The sequence below is a fragment of the Aedes aegypti genome, chromosome 2 (genome assembly GCF_002204515.2).
Source record: "Aedes aegypti strain LVP_AGWG chromosome 2, AaegL5.0 Primary Assembly, whole genome shotgun sequence".
NCBI classification, from domain to species: Eukaryota; Metazoa; Arthropoda; class Insecta; order Diptera; family Culicidae; genus Aedes; species Aedes aegypti.
Window position 1 is genome coordinate 90454749 of NC_035108.1, and position 16796 is coordinate 90471544.

A 16796-nucleotide genomic window follows, 5' to 3' on the forward strand; every position below is an offset into this window, starting at 1 on the left:
GATATATTGCAATTTGTGCCAAACTCATAAGAGGGGATTCCAAAAATGAAATACCATCAACAAAAAGGAAGCGAAAAAATCTGCTTTTGATTTGTATCTGCACTAGTCTCGCAATAGCAGTATGGTAAAGTTGTGCCCATACCTTCTGGGACACCCTATATCTTCCTTATTTGGTAAAAATGGAATTAAACTATTGTTTAATGAACATTTGTTAATAACTTTTCATAGTTCCCTTAGCATTTTGGTCTTTATAGATGAAATGGCAATTGTTCGTCTTTCAGTTTTGCACCTTCTTTGAAGATAAATTTGGATTGATCCAAAGATGGTTAAAAAGAAAAAGATAATCGACTCCCGTCTTTTCTAGGCGACATGAATAGCGCCGCACTGGTGAGTCAAAAGCCAACTAATGTGCAACGTTCTCCTAGTGACCACCAGATGTAAAGGTGTTCGTTTATGACATTCATGCTTGAGAAAAGGTACATAGCTTAACAATTCGGTCGTCGCGCGAATTTTTGAGACGCGAGTAGTCGCGCGTTGTACTTTGTACAACACGCTTGATTTTGCGAATGTCCCAGGAGCCTGACTACTTAGAAAGATGGCGTCTTCGGTTGTTCAGGGACTCAAGGGCTATCATTGATCAGGTTAATTGATTCTTAATTTTGCTAACAGGTGACGCTAGTGAGCATGAAACATTAATTCTGTAGATCTCAGGATCTTGACCACTTAGAAAGATGGCATCTCCGGCAAAGTTGTTCAGTAGCTAAAATGCTTTCTTCGTTTAGTTCTTGAAGTTCGAGATTAGCTAAAATAAAAATGGTCCTTGGGCTACGCAAAACTTTGTCGAAGATGCCATCTTTCTAAAAGGTCAGAATCCTAAAGTATCTGCAAAACAAAAGTTTTATGCACACTAGCGCCGGCTGGTAGCAAAACTTTTATTCAATTAGCTTGAACAATGATAGTCCTTAACTTACCGAGCAACTTTGCCGAAGATGCCATCCTTCTAAATGGTCAGGATCCTGAAATATCTGCGGAACAAAAGTAAATGTTCCATGCCCACTAGTGCTACCTAGCGGACAAATTCCGAAATAAATGAGGTACCATCAGATAGGGCTTCACTTCCAGAGCAACTTAACTGAAGACCCCATAGGAGAAGGTATCGACCGTGATTGTTTTTGTTTTAATTGTTTTATGGCTTTAGCGGTCATGCGACTCAAGCTAAAGGGAGTCAACAGAAGCAAATGATGGAAATGAATAGGTGGAAAGGCGTTGCAAGAGAGCAACAAGATTGAAATTTAATTAGGTGGTGAAAGTTGAGCAAGCCATTTTAAAGTCAGTAAGCATACTTTAGAAAGATGGCGGCTTGTTAAAGAAATTTGGTTTACTCCGAGGAAGCATTTGTGGAAATGAACCTTGGGGTGATTATTGAAAACATTACTTGTAAAATTAAAAAAAAAATCTAGAGTAATCCGATGAGGAGATCCTGGGGAATATGTGAAGCTATCTTTTTTTTAAATTGTTTAATGTATTTTTTTTAAGAATTCTACAATTTTGTAGGTGAATTCCGGCGCACATTTTCTTCGAAGAGAAGGAATTTTCTTCCACAACTCACCAGCAAGTAAATTTTCTTTTCTTCGAAGAAAATTCGCGCCGGAATTCGCCTACTGGATTAATTAATTTCAAGATTACTAGGCATAAATCTCTTGACTCCTTTTGTATTTATACCTACCTCTCAAGAACTATCGATAAATGCCGAAAACAGGGGGATGGGAGTCAAGACAATGACGATGACCCATACAAATTTAAAAATATTATAAAATGCCATGAGGGGAAGGGGGGAAAATGACCGCATAGTTCCATAAACCGCCAGCCTAGGGAGAAGCTAGGAAACGCCCGAATCTCTGAAAAGATTCTTGGCGGAAGTTTGATTGTAAGTTGGACTACAAGAATTAGCCATTAAATTTATCATGCCGTAATTTTAGAAAAATATAGATATATACAGTAAACAGTTTTCACTATATAAATCTTCGTAGCAAACTGATTGATATTTTCTAGACTCTCTCGCTACGCTCATGGTTTGATTTCCTTTTTGCTCCTGATAACTTACTTTAATTATATCGAGATACAAGATCACAAATTTGGTCGCGATTTTATTACTAAACAAGCCAGGTAATAGTAAATAATGTCGAAATAATATTTGTTTCATAGTATTTTTTGCTAATTTTTTCACCATAGAACGTCTAAGCTGTCAAACTTCATGGGAGACTGGTTGTAGGACATTTCCCAGAAAGTCAAACCCCAGAACGACATTCCCCAGAATGTCGTTCCCCAGAAACCCATTCCCCAGAATGGGACGTTTCCCAGAAAGCCATTCCCCAGAATGGTACATTCCCCAGAATGGGACATTCCCCAGAATCGTTTCTGTACGTTTTTAAAGAGTGGAAAAGATAAATTTGGTTATTTAGTTTTTTTTTCGTTGAAAAATGTACCTACTGAATTGATTCGAATTCCCAGAAGCTTCGAATTCCGGACACAGACGGCAAATAAGCCAAAATATTATGTTGCCAAAATCGTTATTATGGATCTCGCGAATAAAATAGGAATTGAGTTCAAAAAAACCTTTTAAACAGCGAATGTTTGCTTCCCTTGTCTCAGGCAAACCATCTAAGGGGCTGTCCATAAACCACTTGATCATCTATGGGGGGCATGGTTTGGCCAAAGACCACGGCCCTTGCAAATTTCAAAACGTTTGTACTGACGAAAGATTACGAAGGGGGCAGGAGGTGGTTTTGAAAATCCAAAATAAATGACTACGTGGTTCACCGGCAAACCCAACCAAAATCTTAAGGGGAAAATGCTGTTTAACAATTTTACATCTACTTAAAATGATTGTGCTACTATAGTTTCCCTGAATATCATTTCCCGGAATGCCACCTCTTGGAATGACTCGTTTCCCCAAAAGACATTTCCCCGAATGACTCGTTTTCCCGAAAAGTGATGCAGTTCAAACAGGTTCAAGAATAGTCTTTTAGGACTGTGTGCTGAACTACAATTAATGATAAGCAATTAAAAGAAGAAGACTATATAGATTATAACGTCTTCCTCGACTTAATACATCTTGCCAAAAATGCCGATGATGGTGAAATTCGGAAGAACCGCCAATTAAGTGTAGAAGGGTGCATATCAGATGACCGGTTCGTTCACCACTTTGTAACACAAAAAGTAATGGCAATTATAAGAGCTAAAAACTTTTCGAGAAAAAGGTTATTCCGGGAAATGGGTTGTTTGGGGCACTGGCATTCGGGGAAACGACATTTGGGGAACCGACATTCGAGGAAAAGTAGCACAACTGTTTAAGATAAGCTGGTCTTACATATGTTGTACTATGTTTTATGATCAAACATGACCCAGACTGTTGGATTTTCTTGTTTTCATAGTTATTCTCCCTTATTTTAAAATTGGCTGTTCTTTCTAATTTTATTTTCAAAGAGTGTATTGTATAGTGTAATATTCTTTATATGCACAAAATAAATTGATGGAATTTGTTTTTCTGCTTTCATAGCATATTCTCCCTTCTTTTGGACGTATGTTATTCTTCCTAGGTTTATTGTCTTCGTAATTATGTAGATTAATGGAACATTTCAATTGTCTTTGGTAATTTCCTTTTATAGCAAAACAAAATAGCTACCAATTATCGTAGTCTGTGTGTACTATGGTGGCCCATATTAATCAGACTACAATAAAATACTAAAATATATAAAATTTGTCCAAACGGTTCGAATTACATTTCCGACCATAGGTGGCGCTGTATTTGATTAATTTCTAGAATTTTGATTTAAAGATTCCCCAGTCAATAAATGAAAAACTGCAAAAAACCTGTCGTTAAACAATATAGGAAAATGTTTTACCTATGAAAACTTTAATCTGGTTTTCCTCGAATTTTCCAGTTAAATGCGTTCATTATTTACTATTTACCATTTAACTGGATTTTAACACCCCAAAACTATCCTGTTATTTTTTTTTTCTGGGGAATGTCCCATTCTGGGGAATATTTTTCTGGGGAATGTCCCATTCTGGGGAATGGATTTCTGGGGAATGTCCCATTCTGGGGAATGGCGTTCTGGGGAATGCCGTTCTGGGGAACGTCATTCTGGGAAATGTCGTACAATCGGGAGACTTGATCCCATTTTCTTGATGCGCAGGAAAGTTATAATTTGACGAGATTTCTTCACAGGAAGAAACCATGTTCTGTACGATCATACATTACTAAATAGTTCTAAATTTTGTTAAAAGTACTCAAAATTTCATTTTTCCAATGGAGCGTTTAAAAAAGTTAGAGGACAATGTAAAGGTGTATGCAAATGCAAAGGTCACTGAAATCGAAAAAATGTAATAAAATTTTGTTTTGATACCAGTGAGCAGAGTTGCTTGCTGTCACTATCAACGCTTGAAATTTGCTGATTTGTACAGGCCGACTGCGATACAATTCAGACCAACCTACATCATATCAACATCACGCTGTCTACTCCATCACAAGTGCATTGATGGCGATAGACTATGGATATCACTGATGGGTTAAGTTTAGCCTTAAATTAAGCAATTAAAATGGCCATTTATCAGTACGATATTTTTGTCAGTGTTGCAGATAGGTTGAAACTATTTGTTGGTCACTGAAAAACAGTAAGAGTATGGATAATTACCACGTGATCACTCATTCCGCAGTGATTATGATCTAGAATGCGATGTCACATCACTGCTGTTGGTTGTCAAATCAAAGTGACATTGATAGCTCGCAAGTGATAGTGATACAGTCATCTCTCCCTTACTCGATATTGAAGGGACCGTCGAGTTAGGGAGGTATCGAGTTACAGAACATAAAACCAATGCAACTGTGATCCAAGGGACCATCGAGTTAGCCATGAAAACCAACTTTTACTATGGTTCTCTAACTCGATATCGAGATACGGAATATCGAGTAAGGGAGAGTTAACTGTAGTTTTAGACCATCAGCCATCAGCTGATATGATTGATATTAAGCAACCCTGCCAGTGAGCCCTCAAATTGAAGGGTCTTATTGAAAAATTAAAGATTGTGGAACACTTTCTGGTAAATGCTATTTTATGAATTTGCGGACACTTGACCCCTCTTTGTCAATATACTCTGAAGCGAAGTAATTTTCCTATAACACATTTTATCTTCAGAGATATCACAGTTTCAAAACGAATAAAAGTTTCCAAAAAGAATTCTATTGTACCACAAATATAATGTCTGTATATCAGTTGAGGGATCAAGTATCCTCAACCTATATCTTACAAATCAAATCATAATATACAGAAACACATCTAAAATTTGGGAGTTTTAAGTTTGGCGTTTTAATTGTTTAAATCTCCTAGTTTTCAAATTTTTAATCATATTTGATAATCTCTGTAAAGAGTTATTGAGATAATTTAAACAAACTACTCCTACTACTACTTTGCAACATTGTCCTTCCATTAGACGAAGTATTGTATAAAATGATTGAGAATAAAACTACTTTAGATTCCGATTAAAAGGAGGGGTTTAAGTTTTCCAAGTCTTCCTTATTCGATTGCAACTAAATTGTAGCCATAAAAAACGAAAAATAGCTGAATCATCTTCAATCAAAGCATATCAAGCAATTTAACATTCATAACAATTATAAGATTATGCTGTTTTTTGTGTTTTTATGACAACAAATTTTATTTAAATTCAATTTTACTCAGATTGCTTTAGCTTCTATACATAGATAGAATACATGGAAAAGTGTTTGTGTGTGTCAAGAAATGCATTGATGACGGATTGACAACGGATTTACCTGATTTTTTCACTATTTTATTCGTCAGGGGTTCCGAAGTGACTTTGTTTGGAAAAAGTTTAAGATTAATCTCCGGAGTAGTTGGAAAAAAACGAAAAAAAAGCTTTAAAAACCCACATACAAAGTATGGGAGTTTTCATAGCGTCTTAAGCAGCCTACTTGATGGCAAGACAAAGTTTGCCGGGATCACCAGTGATCTTGTCTTTCTATCAGGTAGGCTGTTGAAAACGAAATGAAACGTCCCGTACAAAATGTCAGTTCCGTTCACTATTTCTTTTTTTGCGATTTTCCCGTTCAATATCCTATGATTTTTAATATGCACAATCGCGTCGGAACACTTTAGGAACATAACAATGGAGGAATTTTCAACATCTGATAGCCCGTTCTCAAGCCATTTAGAGACATACAAACCATTCCATTTTTATTTATAAAGATAGATATAAAGAAGATTACCAAAGCAGGGGCCTTTCTTAGCCGAGTGGTTAGAGTCCGCGACTACAAAGCATACTCAAGGTGTTTGGGTTCGATCTCCGGTCGGTCCATATTCTTTCTGTAATGGAAATTTCTTTGACTTCCCTGAGCATGAACTAGAGTCGTACCAGTCACAAGATATACGAATGCAAAAATGACAACTTTGGCATAGAAAGCTCTCAGTTAATAAATGTGGAAGTGCTTATAAAAACACTAAGCTGAGAAAAAAGCTATGTCCTAGTGGGACATAATGCCAAGAAGAAGAAGGCCGATACAGTTGATCAGTTGCGTAAGACTAGGCGTAAAGCTGTGGCTTTCCACACTAGTTAGTATCTTAAACTCTCTTTTAATCTTCTCGGCTTAACTTTTACGAACCAACAAAGAAAAAGCATGAACTGCTATTTCACATCAGTGAAAGACACACCCCATTCTACCTATCCCAAGAAATAGCTGACCTGGCAGAAGAAATTCTATTCAAAGACCTTCCGGCAAAGTTCGGTGCTAAAAATGAGGCATTCCAGACCAGGAAAAGGGTTTGGGGGTCAGCTTCAAGTCAAAGTTCAAAAGTTACTTCCCACTACGCCGGAAGGGGCATCCGAGAAACTTATGTTAATAATTCTGTGGAGCTGCACCAGCCACCCATCATCATCACCATCATCGGCATCATTGAAAGCTCAAACTTGCTCAGTGGATTATGAATTCAGACAGTCAGTAGTGCGTGCTTGAGCCAAGCTAAAGCGTTTGTGTGCATAGTGCTTCAACAATGGGGGCCTGGGCACTTGTGATCCGGAAAACCGATGGAAGAAAATGAAAATTGTTGGAATAGATGGGAAATAAATTCCTGTCTTAACCCGGGACCGAACGGAACGATTCGAAGCTTCGGAAACAAGCCACGAAGATGACAGTGGTGCACAATGGTTAGAATATACTAATTTTATCCCCTTATTGTACAGCCAGTCGATGCTATGCTCATGTCAATCAAGGATTTTAAGAAATAAATATATTGAGTATATTTTGAAATACTAAAACAAGTGTAAAACTCTCAGGATCAATTTTGGACGGTGCAATGCTGAGAGAGGAAGGTACTTGCGGTTTCCCCCCGCAAACCCGGATGTGGAAAAACGACCGAATCTGCAGCTAAGTTCAGCTCATTTCTCAAAGTAACTAGAGCAAGTCCAATCCAAGCTAGAAGAAACAAAAATGGCACATCATTTCTCTTCAAGCCGGAAGTTCCGCTCGGTTTGGAGCCAGTATCCGAAACGGAAGCAGCCAGCCAGCAGACGAACAAAGTGACACAAACTGTCAACACAAAGCGAAGCAGCTATCAGTAAAATTGATTACACGATGGATGTGCGGGAAGCGAGATGGGTCCTTCGTCTTGAATCGGTGCGGGTTCAGGGACGAATTAGGCTACATTGTAAAGCAATTAGCTTTGGCTGAAATACTGGAGAATAATACACGTGCCCATAATGACTATACATCCGAGTTAATTTGTGCCCCGTGGTGTCATTCTTCTTCTTTTTTGGCGTTACGTCCCAAATGGGAAAGAAAATATTGGTATTGACACAAGTTCTTCGATACATCTGTTTTATTTCCACAGCACACAAATTCTCTTGCTGTGCATGCAAGAATTTTCCGTTGCGACACACGATTTTCACCATTTTTTCTATCAGTTTTTTGCTTCATAGTATATTTCTGATAGGTCACTCGCTACGCTTGTAGATCTGTACTCCAAGTAGTACTTAAATAACCTTAAACGGCCATCGAACTCAAACATTGATAGAATATAATGAAATAAACCATAATTTGTGCTAGCCTCGCACATAATCTTCAGAAAGATCACTGGCTACATTTTTAGTTCTGAAGACCTGTACTACAAGTAGCTCTTGGATAACCTTAAATAGTCGTTAAACTCGGACCATGATAGAACTTGATGAGCCTGTATGGTTATTATGCTTGTTCGCAAGTTTCTTCAAGTTCACCCTTTACTCTTATAAATCTGATAATATATATTCCAAGGAAAACCTTAAACAGCCATTGTACTCAAACATTGATAGACTATAATTGAATCAGCCATTGAGATACCATGTACATAATTTTCAGAAAGATCACTGGTTTTAGTACATTTTATAATATAAAATTTATATCAATTGAAATTCTCGAATTAAAATTATATTTACGTAACGCAAATTCCATTTACGCTTTTATTCTTTTGACGTAGAATTCTATTTACCCCTGAACCATCCGTATGCCCTGACAAGTCAAGAATAGAACCCGCCACCATCAAGTCCTGGTTGGTCTATTTGTGCCCCTGGCTGCAATATCACCGTTGATTTTCCACCTGACAGCCATCATTCCATTTCGCACAATGTACGTTGAAAGCGGGTCGACCTTCTTGATTTATTCGAAAGACGAGGGACCCTTTGAATAAACAACGATCATTCGCCACCGGAACGCCGGCCGGAAGGATACCACCGAAAAAAAAACATTGTCTCGGCTAGCGATGGTGGTTCGGGGTATGTATGAGCGAGCAACCAGAAAAAGAATCAATCTTCTTCAAGTCAGCAGCCACTTTATAAATATACCTTCTGGCATTGACCGTTGGCATCGTCAAGTGTCGAAAAGAACAGCTTTGGTAGGGTTGCCATCCTTATCGGTTTGTGGTGATATGTCTTCTACATGATAGTTTTTTCTGTTAGTAAAATATGTTCGTCAAATGCGGAGAAGTTCCATCTTTCAATTCTGAAAATGATCCTTTCTTCGTATCGGTTTCTGTTTCAGAAATTTTGTCTTATCAAAATGGTAGCCCTAGTGTTGGATCCACTTGCCAGAAGTTCCCTATTTTCATGGGATGGTTGACGTAGGCATCCTGTTTAATGGATGTTGATGATATATTCATGATTTGTCTGTTAAGGGGTTGCCTTACGGAAAAGTTCCTTGTGTTTGCTACGGAAGGGTGCGCGCATGAAGTGAAATATTGTAACAACAGTTGACATAGATGTTCGGGCAGGTCAAGATCCATCTCTGGTGTTAAATTGATAACGTCAATTTAATTTGACGCAAGGAGACATTTAATGTGTAGGCTTTGGGATCAAAACCATTAGAGCATTCGATGTTTTGGGACATCCAAAATGATACGCATAGATGATGTCTGTTCCGTTTGGTATTTGGTCGCTTCTTTCAATTCACTGTGGCGCCTCTTGCTGCCATATAAATAGCATTAAAGAGAGTAACTGAGAATTACTTTCCAAATACTGAGAATTACTTTCCAAATATGTGCTAAAAACTTATGCAAAAATAAATGATTCAGCAATTGTCTGCGATAATCTCTTTGAGACTGTAATACAATAGAAACAATGGTTTAGGCAGTAAAACAAGTAGTTCCTTTCAATTCATCTCGGCCATACATATAGTAATATTATTACCAATTTATGCAAAACACCTTCAGTTTTCTTAATCTTATCAGACAGGTTTACTTTCAAAACAGATTTGAAACATTTAGTTTGCCTTCTTGCAAAAGTGTCACCAATAATATCAACTTTTAGGTATTACTTGGTATCAGTTTGAACATTGCCACTCGTGTTGAACCGCAAACGCGCAGAGTGTACCACGCCAAACTCGGTATACTTGAGCCTACGCATGCTCAGGATTGCCATTATGCCAGATTAATCTTGCACTACCAGACTTTTATCGAAGAAAATACAAAAAGACAAAATGCTAAATTTGACAGACCCAGATTTTAAAACAGTAAATAAAATATTCAAGTTTATTCTAATAAACATTATTATAGTGCTTAAAAATGTGGCGTAGAAACCTGGCAACGTAAACACTCGTATTGCAGATGCAACATCAATATTTAATAAGTAGTGCAGTTTTGTTTAAACTTATTATTCCCGCTCATCAGCAAATTACGATTAGTAGTTAATACTATATCCAGATTATGTCTAGTGGAGTGCGGTTCTCATCCATGAAGCAAATTTTAATTTTTGAAAATATAATGCATATCAAACGAATGATATTTATGTCAGATGGGGCTGCATCCCAATATAAAAATAAAAAAAATTTGCGGCCTTGTGTCAATTTCAATCAAAGTGCGATATTGACGAAGAATGGCATTTTTTGCCACTGCACATGGTAAAGGGCCATGTGATGCCATTGGTGGCACATTGAAAAGGATGGCTACTAGAGCTAGTCTGGCAAGACCAAGGGTGGAACTGGCGGCTCTTTATTGCTACCCCGACGTGTCGCTGGTTCTAAAATGTAAACAACCATACAAAATAACGACCAAACAATGGTGACGGCGTAATCAATTTTCTCGCAAACATCTTTTTTGGGAATTTAGCAGAATTTTCTGATTGAATTGCCAACAGCGCACTGCAGTAGCACGTAGCAAATAACAGCTTGCAAACAATTTCTTTCAAGCGCATAGATTACCTGTAATTTTGCGAAGAATGATTTTTACTTTTCCGCGTTAAGCCTTAAAACTGGTTCTGGACTTAGGTTGGTGGCTTTTCAATTTTACTCCCAGTTGACAGCCGCCCTCCACCCTTGGGCAAGACAGCATGAGCATCCAATCACTAATGCAAAAGCTTTGTATGAGTGGGCTAGTAAGCGGAGAGAAGAATAACTGACAAAATTGTCATTTTGTTTTGTGTCACACGAAGATTGCGAACAAGGATCAGAAGAACTAAATAACATACATCAACAAGCAAAGCTAATTCCAGGAACACAGAAATTCCATTGCTTTGTACCCATTTCCGAAAACAAAATCGCAGCAAAACTGTATTCATGTGATGAGGCAGTAAGCTATTATAATGTTTATAGAAAAGTAAAAACATAATCAAACAAGTTGATATTTAATATCTGTTCTATATCATTATATATTAAAACAAATAAAAATATTAAAATTATGTACAATAATCGTGAGAATAAATAAATAAGGTTAAGAAGTTTAAAGGCGTTTTTCCTTCTTCCCCTCCTTAACATCATTCATATTATCATCTTCCATCGTAATACCACAAACAAACAGAAGTAACACCTAGAACATTTTCCACAAAATTCTCTCGACCACAAATACTACCACCATCTAGTGAGCTTATTGAACGAAATAACTTTTTGTGCCACATGTCCAACAGGTGGCGGTAGTGTGAAATGTCAAACACGAAGGAAAGCGACGCGCGCGCCTCTGGTTGTGATCTTGACAACTGTTGTATTTTAAACTGATCGTTAAATTCGTGGGCGATGGAAATTTATCCAGTGTTACGACTCCCAGACAACCAGAAATCGCATGAAAGTTCACGTTACAACTCGTTTATTCATACTAATTACATCCGACTCGCTAAACACCGTGGATAAACTCGTCAGATTGATGAGTTTCCTCGCATAAAACACTTCTTTTCTGAGTTCATTTGTACATTTTGTTTCGTCCCGTACACTCGTACAAAGTAAGTCGAATCAATCCGTAGCAGCTGTCAAATCATCATTTGTTATCATAAGTTCAGTCGCATAATATTGCAGGTTAGTTCGGTAGAATATTTATACACTCGCATCGTATGTTATTATTCATCACATAATATATGCACGCAAAGTGCCTCCACTTTTGTACGTAGAAGGCCGTTTCGCAACATTTTATAAGTGGAATTTTGCACATACAAGGCCTCCAGGTGATTTCGTTATACGTACATTTTGGTTGTCTGTGGTAATACTTATATTAATTCTCAACAATATTCCAACAATCATCCTGTATCTTTCGAACAGTTCATCCAACCGTCTAAATGTCAAAGAAAAAGTAGATGTTATATTAATGTGGGAAGAGATTAACGTAACATTGTTGATGGAGCATCTGGAATAATGTAAGAAACGGGCGTATTTTCTTAAGTTTTATGATATTAATATAATTCAATCCCAAATATCTTGAAGCGGTAACTTATAGGAAGATCATTGATATTAGAATTTTGAATTGTTTTTGGATAAAAAATCATATTGCAGCATCAAAACGCCTTTTCTATAACCAGAAATTGAATTTTCAGAAATACACCAAAAGTTGCCCTTAGAAAAAATTTTCATTTTAAATTACACCATGTCGAAACTGCCCTTAAAACATGGGATATTAATGTGGAAAGAGATAAACGTTACATTGTTGGTGGAGCATCTGGAGTAACTTATGAAACGGGCGTATTTTCTTAAGTTTTATGATATTGATATAATTGAATCCTAAATATCTAGAAAACGGCTAGTTTTCGGAAGATCATTGTTATTAGCATTTTGAATTGTTTTTGGATAGAGAATCATATTACAGCATCAAAACGTCTTTTCTACGGCCAGAAATTGAATTTTCAGAAATGCACCAAAAGTTGCTCTTAGAAAAACTTTTTTATTTTAGATTGCACCATGTGATTAATTGCAATAATTAGATTGCACACTGTGCTTAAAACATCTGGTTTTACATTGAAATTTTACAGAAAAAATTTGAAAAAAATCGAAGATACCTATTTTTTGCAATTTGTGTTTTAAGGTTTAATTTCGATTTTTTCATGGAAATAAAAGTATTTTTTTTTTCAGTGTATATTTTTTTACAAAGCCTATTTGATTGTCTACCATCCCTCCTCAGACAATATTTCTCTATAACAAACGGTTTCCGAGGTACATTTTTTTTAAATGGTGGTGCCAAAAATACATACGCCCTTATCAGAAGTTACTCTCGATTCTAAACGATCCCCAATTATATGAGATAATTTTCGTGTCATATACTTAATACCTCTGCGCAGTTTCATCCAAATCGGAATGGTACATGTCAGATTTCAGCATTTTATGGACGATTTCGTGTGGAACCGCTCTTATGTGACTTATGGTTGTCTGGGTTGGATCTACACTCTTTATTTTGAACTCGACAGAGGTTCTCCAAAATTCAGTACATTTTACAACCCTGTGCATGCTATAAAACGTTTGACTTTTACTGTGCGCGCTGTTTTTAAATTGACCATGAGAGAAGCGAGACAGTATCAGCACATGGCGCACAGTAAAAGTCAAAAGTACAAAAGAGTTTATGTCACGAGCAGAGGCTCATGTGTACTTTGGTTCAAACTTAAGTTCAAATAAAGGCACGAAGCAGACAGACAGGTAACGGTTGAAATCTACGCAGATGAATTTCTACGGTCATATATGGAATATCTTGGCGCAAGACTCTTGAGCCTCGAATAAATGTTTTTGATTAAGCAGATTAACTAAGACCAGTATTTTAGGGTACATTTAGCGGTAACTTTATGAAAAATCAAGGATTTTACTATATCACACAACAAGACACGATAAGTAGAAATTGATAAGCGTGAATTTTAACTGTTTTCCTTCCGCCTGTTTTGTGTCATCGTTCTGAACATCGGACGCAACCGAAGATTTGCACCAAAATTTGAACCGCGGTTGCAATCGAGGTACATATGGACCGGTTTTGAAACCGGTCTGCGAACCAAGTTTCGAGCGTTTCGGTTTGAACACGAGAAGAGAGTATTCAACAAAAACGTATTCAAGTAATTCAACAAAGAGAGTATTCAACAAAAGGATTTAACAAAAACCATCAAACAACAACCATTAACAGTTGGAAAAACTAATTGAGCAATCCTCTATGGCAGTGGAATCAGTGGATGGTTTCTGAGAAAAATAAACGGCTAACCCTGTATATTTTCTGGGACAAATTGCCATGAGCATTCCTGGAATTAATACTTTCGGGTTTTTGGAACATCCGTAGAGAGTCATAAGAAGATTCTTAAAGAATATTTAGAAGAAGTAATTGGGTAAAGTTGGACCAGTCGTATCGTATTATACAAAGCACGAGTGTGGTGGAGCTAGCAATTTCTAAAAGTGTGATCACTCTTGATATAATCTAAAAAAGCATTGCTGAATATCTTGACGACTATCAGAGGAATTCTGAGAGCAACTCCTGTATAACTCCCATAGTACGCTCTCATAAAATTCTTGGTTGATCCAGAATGGCCTTAGAAATTTCTGAAAGTGCCATAACAGGTGCAGCCACTCTGAATAAAGATAAGTTTGAACATTGCAAATTTTAACAACTAGCATTTCCAAATCGAGATGTTAGAGCATACTGTGCGAAGTGCTTCATGAGATAGCTCTTGACCCTTACATTTTCAACTACAAGCTACTGGAACAAGAGCGGGTACTAGTGCATTAACTATAGTTCTTACTTATTTCTCGAAAAATGATTTAATCAAATTCTCATTGATATTTTGTTGCATCACTCATTAAAATATTTAGGGCATATTTTGAAGATTTTCTAAGATTATTTTTTTTGCAGAATTGTTGAACAAATTCCAGCGAAATAATTGAATGCAGTCAATGTAGTCGGGTTACTTTGGTGCAAAGAAAAAAACTGAACAAATGGACATTGTTGTTCATTCATTTGTTATCTAGAAATATATGAGGAAAATAGAACAACCTCACTGGTTCCAAAGGCAACAATAAAACTGATTTAAAATATACATAAAAATAGTTTAAAAAGGAAAAAAAGTATATTCATACTTTTCAATTTAAATCAATGAATGATCCTATAAACGTAATAACAGTGACAAACTCCTAGTTTTGGGAAAATTAACTTGGATTTATTTTTCCAGCTTACTTTCGTTCTACATACATTGTATGGGAGTCAAAAACCAAGCCAGTCTTCTAAGAATTACAGTATGGCCCATAAAAAAATGCGAAATTTTTTTGAACGTGAATATAGCATTCACAGACATTATTTTCATTGTTTTTGATAGTGAATGTAATTTCTGATTATTGTAGTATATTCTGACACAACTTCGCTATCCAGAACAATTTTTGTCATATTTTTCTTACTGTCCTAAAAATGTAATAAAGCAAATAAGTTCAAAGGGTTTTTCCGCTCTAAGCTAGAAACAGCGTCTGATTGTCGTATACTCTGGTGATAAACTTTCCACCTTCAAAAATCACACTTTATTGTTGAAAATTTAAGTTTGTTTAGTATCAAAGGATGGAGGAGTTTGTAGGGAAAGTGTTCTTCATGATCACAATAAAATATGTTGCCAGGGTCATAGTTTTGAGGGCATTTGCGTCTTATAAGTTTGATATGCCTCTATGTTTTGTTAAAGTTGAATAAAAAATAAATACGGAGGCCTAGAACAGATTTTTGAGGATAAAATTTGTTCCTTCGGTTAGAGCCAACTTATATCAATACTAGCTCATGGCAAAACGGAGCCGCTTATCACACTTATATGAAGGTTGAATCAAAGCTCTCCAATACAATACAATACAAGTAATGAATAATATTTATGTTTCATTCACATTTTCTGTAAAAACTATCATAAAACATGATATGACGATTTTCGCATTTTTATGGGCCATACTGTACAGTATTTTCACTGCTGAGCGGAATATATCGTTAGAAAGCTTGAAAACACGTCAAAACAAAACTTACACCCTTTTGCGTTTGGGCCCCTCAAATGGGTTTCGTGGCCGTGCGGTTATTGTAACCGAGCATTTAGCCGCATCAAGTCAAGGAGTGCGAGTTCGATTCCCGCTTCAGTTCGGAAAACTATTCATCAGAAGCGTATTTCGTATATGGTGATTCCTTCAAAGCAGGGCTGGTAGCAGTCAGACAGTAAAATAATAGTGACTTTAGTGACCAAAATGATCAAAGAAGTGACCAAAAATCGACCTAAAAGTGACTTGAAAACTACAAGTATAAGTCACAAAAATGACTTGAAATGAAAATACGTTCTATGTGTAAATTAACCTTCTCTTTGTGCGAAAAAAGCTACGTTGTCTGTGTTTTGGGATCCCCAGAATGTTCAACAAAGGAAACATATAGTGTATAGCCTTTAGACTAATGAGTAACTTTGCCAAAAACAACAATATTACAAATCATCAGAATTTAGAACTATCGTAAGATCTATAGAACGTCATAGTCGCTTAGGGGAATCAGAAAACCATGTTTTTTTGCCAGCATAATATGTTTTTCTGACCAATGCATAATATAATAGCCCTTTCCCTATTGCAAATCTTCACCGAAGAATGTATAATTTTATATAGAACTTCTTCTGAGATATTAGCGTCCAAAGTTTCAAAAATTCGTTGTTTTTAAACATTTTTCACAAAAACCCCTCCCAGCAATGAACCAGCCCTTTTTTGAATTTTCTTATATTTTTTAGTAAAATTCAATTAAATTTGCTTTCTAAAACAAAGACAACGTACTATTTTCATCAAATTTTCGATGAACTGTTTTTCAAGATAATTGATAAAAAATCCTATCGCGTATAAAAAAACTCACGGAAATTCACCAACGTATGAAAAAATTTCACAAATCGGTTCACTGACAAAAAAGTTACAGCCCCGTCAATGTACTCTAGGGCCATATTGGTTCCAAACACAGACAAAGGGTTAACCAATCTATATATGAGGCGAATTTATAATGTAGAGAACTGCAATAATTTGAAATATTCCTTTATAGTAATTCTTAAAAGATGAC